The sequence below is a fragment of the Myotis lucifugus genome, unplaced genomic scaffold (genome assembly GCF_000147115.1).
Source record: "Myotis lucifugus unplaced genomic scaffold, Myoluc2.0 scaffold_65, whole genome shotgun sequence".
Classification (NCBI taxonomy): Eukaryota; Metazoa; Chordata; class Mammalia; order Chiroptera; family Vespertilionidae; genus Myotis; species Myotis lucifugus.
The window spans coordinates 405,418-410,756 of NW_005871113.1; positions in this window are offsets into that span (position 1 = coordinate 405,418).

A 5,339-nucleotide genomic window follows, 5' to 3' on the forward strand; every position below is an offset into this window, starting at 1 on the left:
AGCCGTGAGAGTGTGGCCTTGTCTGCCAATGGGCGTGTGAGAGTGTATGTGAGTGTGTGTGTGTGTGTGTGTGTGTGTACATAACGGTACAACTACAAGAAAATTTATTCTGCTTTCGCAAACCGCAGTCTAAAGTCCTTCACAGTGATGCAATGTGTCCAGTTTTTCATAATGCACCTATTGACTAGAGTTCTAAAATGGAAAGTCACCCAACGCTTCGTGACTGTGATAATCCTTTAACTTCCACAAAGGCAGAATGCTTATATGCTCGGTTCACTTCTATGCTCAATTTCCCCTGAAGTCCATTCTTCACTGAGTAGACCTCAGGTCTGAGTAGACCAAGTTTGAAGACTTGCAGAATTTTACAGACAGATGGACCCCCCCCCACCCCCCTCTGGAAAGGCCGTGGGACCTGTTCTGAAGCCCCACTCTACCTGCCAACCCCGGGGACCACAGAGCCCAGGAGAGGGGATTCCATTAGATGGCTTTCTTCTTCCCCAATAATCTAAACTAACCCAAAGAGGGAAAATCCATACACTTTGGAGGACAGGAGATATGAGGAAGAAGGAAGAACACAATTAGCGGGTAAAATGGAATTGCTGGGATGCTCTGCTGCAGTGTTAAGGAACAACACAGAGACGCCAGTAATGAAATCCGAAGTTCCTCCTTTGTGGGGCTGTGTAGGCTTTGATCAATGGTGTGCAGGGTGGGATGGTACCACCACACATTCATGAACCCTTATCCCACTGTCTTTCCACTAGTTTTATCCATCCTTCTCTGCAGGTATGAGAAGACTTCACCACTCAACTGTGCCCCCCTCGCTCCCTCGGAAGAATTTACCTTCTTCATTGAACTTCCTCAACACCCCTGTCTCTAACTAACATCTCTCCACCAACACACTCCTGCCTTGCAGGCACCTATCATGACAGAGCCTTTGATCCCATCTCCTCCCTTCTAGTCCATGAGTTTTTAAAAAGATCATTTTTTATTAGTTGACAGTATTACATATGTCCCCCACTTTTCCCCCTTTGAACCCCTCCATCCAATCCCCGCTCCACCACAGGCCTTCACCACACTATTGTCTGTGTTCATGGGCTATGCATCTATGCAAATAGGTTCTTTGGTTAATCTCTTTTGGTCCCTACCACCCTTCTCCCCTCTGAGCTCTGTCAGTCTGTTCTATGCACCCATTTCTCTGGGCCTATTTTGTTTGTCAGTTTATTTTGTTCATTAGATTCTGCATGTAAGTGAGATCATGTGATATTTGTCTTTCTCTGACTGGTTTATTTCACTTAGCACAATACCTTCCAGGTCCCTCCATGCTGTCACAAAGGGTAAGAGATCCTTCTTTTGTACAGCTGCATAGTATTCAATTGTGTAAATGTACCACAGCTTTTTTGTCCACTCATCTACTGATGGACACTTGGGCTGTTTCCAGATCTTAGCTATTGTAAATAATGCTCCTATGAACATAGGGGTGCATATATTCTTTCTGATTGGTGTTTTGGGATTCTTAGGATATATTGCCCAGAAGTGGGATCACCGGGGTTTTAAAATATATTTTTATTGACTTCAGAGAAGAAGGGAGAAGGAGAGAGAGATAGAAACATCAATGATGAGAGAGAATCATTGATTGGCTGCCTCCTGCATGCTCTCTACTGGGGATCAAGCCTGCAGCCCGGGAATGTGCCCTGACCAGGAATTGAACCATGACCTCCTGGTTCATAGGTAGATGCACAATCATTGAGCCACACCGGATGGGCCTGTTTTTAAATTTTGAGAAAACTCCATACTGTTTTTTCCATTTAGTTTCACTCTCTACTGGATCTTCAACTGGTTCTCTCTATCCTTTCCCTCAAGATATGAACTCAAGTCAGTCCTCTCCTAGCTTTCCTTTTTTTTCCCCTTCAAATTTCTGCCTCCTTATAACCCTAACCAACCTCTCCATTCTCTTGTGACTTCTGTTCTTCTCGTAAAACATACTACTAAGTTAAAAGGCATTTATTTAACGAGCATTTCCTAACTGTCTTCACACCCTTCCTTATCCTCCTTTTCCACCATAACACATACCACTTTATTATATTTATTTGTTCATATGATACATCTTAATTATCCATGCATTTCCCTCCCCTGTGTCTTGGCACAGGGCAGACACTGAGTTTATGTTGGAACGAAGGAGTGAATACAATTTGATGCATCTAGTCTTCTAAATGAGATATGGGGATATATTTTAAGTTTGTACACATTTGTTTGAAATGGAAAAACATTTCTTTTTCTTACACTAAATATTCACATTACAATTCAAAGTTTATTTTTTCCTCTTGAGACTCTCACTGAATTAATATGTCTCTGCCTAGACAATAGAGATTATTTTTGGTGGGAGTAAAGTGGTCTGGCTCAGACATCAAGATGGGAAATCAGTAGAGCAAGTGCCAGATTACATAGAATTTGATCACACCAGTATACTCAGGGGGATTTTACTGTTGTTACTTACCTAGCTTTTTTCCTAACCACTTTGACTCTCTACTATCGTGAACTACTGAAGCAGTTATAAAAGGAGAAATCCTACAGTCTGTCAAAAGCTGAAACTCTAACCTGTTCTCCGTGGATTTCACCCTAGATTGCCACAATACTCATTTTGATTCTGGTACTTTAAATACTAGGTTGTGTTTGTGTCCCTAAATACTTTCTTTCTTAGCTATTCCCAATCATCAAGTCTTATTTATAAATGTCCATTACTTAATATGAAAGTTAAGAGACAGTCTGATTCATTCTTCAACTCTTTTTAATAGACATGAAAAGTCAGAAGCATTTAATATGCAAGCTTAAATATAGCATGCTTTTTTGGTAAGCAATAGAGTATCATCTATATGCCAAAAAGTACCATTTGCCTGTTGTTTTTTCAGTTTACGGTTCTTTCTGCGTCCTTCTGGGATTCCCCAACACTTCCCCTCCCCCCTTTTGTTTTTTTGCTTAAGCTTGAGCTGAAAAATCTTCCCCTGAAGACGGTTGAGCTGTGTTCACATAGTACCTAATTTGATTGGATCTCCTTACTAATTTATAAAATTTCCCCTCAATTCACATTAGGAACAAAGTGCCCTTAATACTTCTATAAATACCATCATGTGAACTGATTGGGATCTTCAGAGGTCAGAGAGAAACATGTATTCACTTCTAATTACTTGAATTAACGTCAATGTCAGTGCTTCAAAGAGCCTACTTATTTCAGTGCCATTTGCTTCTTTAGGGCTTAGCAGCTGCTTTGTGGAGACAAAGGTTAATGATAATTCAATGCAATACTTTCTAGGGAAACTTATGAATCTTCATGTGTGGCTTTACATCACATTCAGGAGTAGATGCACTTCTTCTCCCTGCATGTAATATATTGCATTTCTTTAGACGCATTTAAAATTACATCTGACTTTCAACAGTTTAACTTCAGGGTGGACTTGGTTGTGTTCATTTTACTTGGTGTTCATTTAGCACTCTGTACCTGGAAATTTCTTTCATCAAATTTGGGGAAATTTTTTTTCTTCAAAATTTTTCTTGCCCCATTCGCTTTCTTTTCTCCATCTGGTATTCTACTGATATGTATGTTGGGTTGTTAGATATCATATACTAGGCTCTGTTAATTTTTTAAGACTTTTTTTGTGTTGTTCACTTTGGATAATTTCTATTGCTCTACCTTCAAGTTCACTTTTATCCACTCTGTAATTTGGCTGTTAAATCCATCCAGTGAAATTTTTTATTTCTGAAATTTTAATTTTCAGTTCTAGAACTTCTATGTTTTTTCTTTTCCTCTGCTGAGTTCTTCTATTTGTCTCCTGAGATTTTCATTCACTGAAAACACATTTTATTTTAGTTCATTTAGGATAGTTCTAATAGTTAATTTCAAATCTCTACCTGTCATTTTCAACATCTGATTCATCTCAGGGTTGGCCTCTAGAAAATGTGGTCCATTTTCTTTATTTTCATATGTCAGTAGTTTTGAATCATATCTTGGACTTTATCAATGATAAATTGTGGAGGTTTTGGATTCTATTGTTTTTCTATGATAAATGTTATTTCCTATGTGTTGGTAGGTAACTTTCTTGGCTGGATTCGAACTACAAACTCTATTTCTTGGGGGACAGTTCTGGTGGCAGTTCAGATCAACTGTTTTTAACTGAACTACTGTGATTCTGTTTCAAGTGGTTCAGGATCTGTCAGAAAACTGAGCAGGAAGAGTTTGGGGATACCCTCTCTGGCTTCTTCCCTTCTAGGATTTCTTCATTTCTTATGCATTCAAATCTCCTGCCTTCATTTTCCTGGCTCCCCAGATAAGAAAACCGGAGAGGTTTTCCACGTGAACCCTGGGCTGAGCCTGCCTCCTGGACTGCACTTAGCTTTAACATAAATGCCAAGGAAAAGGAAGCTTTCTTACGTAGCTCCTCATCAGCTCATCTCCAAGCAAGTTGCCCTTCCGAACAAAGTCAGCCCGTTTCTGTTTGCATTCCAGTATATTCCGTTGTATGATGTCCACGTTTTACAGATGTTTTCTACTGGCGGATAGTCCAGTAGGATCTTGGTCATATTTGGACTCAGAAGTTCTATCGCTGCCTGGGACTTTCAATCTTGGGAGAGTCCTTTCTTGCCTAGGTCAATGCAATATCTTCCTAACCATTCCCTGAGTCTACCCTTGCCCCCGAAGGTCTATTCTCAACACATCAGCCAGAGGGATACTATGAAACGTTAAGAGCAACTTCCAGTGTCTCCCCATTTCACGCAGAGTAAATCCATGAATGCTTACAATGCCACACCCTGCCTGTTTGAAACTCCTCATCCTTGGCTTCCCGGTCACGTGTCTGTGCTGGTTTGCATCTGACTTTCCTGATCACTCATTCCACAAACCCTGTTTACCCTTGCTCCTCTGATCCCAAAAGTCGAGTCCACCCTCAAAATACGGTCCTTGGTACTCTGGTTTTTCTTCTTTCCACTTTCGTCTCTAGAGATTTCACCCACTTCCACACTTTAAGCTAACACGACACTGAAGGAGGCTTTCCCTGTTCCCAGGAGCTGGAGACCTGGACCCCATGCCGAAGGCAAGGAGGCCTTCTCTGTGCTCCCTACTTTCTCAATAGAGCTGCAAACAGCACTGACGCAAGGCAACTTCTTCACCCTGGTATCTGCCCAGATGTGAATAAACGCAGAGCAGAACCAGAGAGCCTCCGCGCAGGTTCCAGCTCCCTTTGTGAGAAGGCGGGGCTGATCTAACTTTGCTCCTAGTGTGGAGCCCTCCCGCGGGGAGGCGGAACGGCGGCGGGCGGCGGGGAGGCGGAACCCTCGTGCGCGCGTCCCTG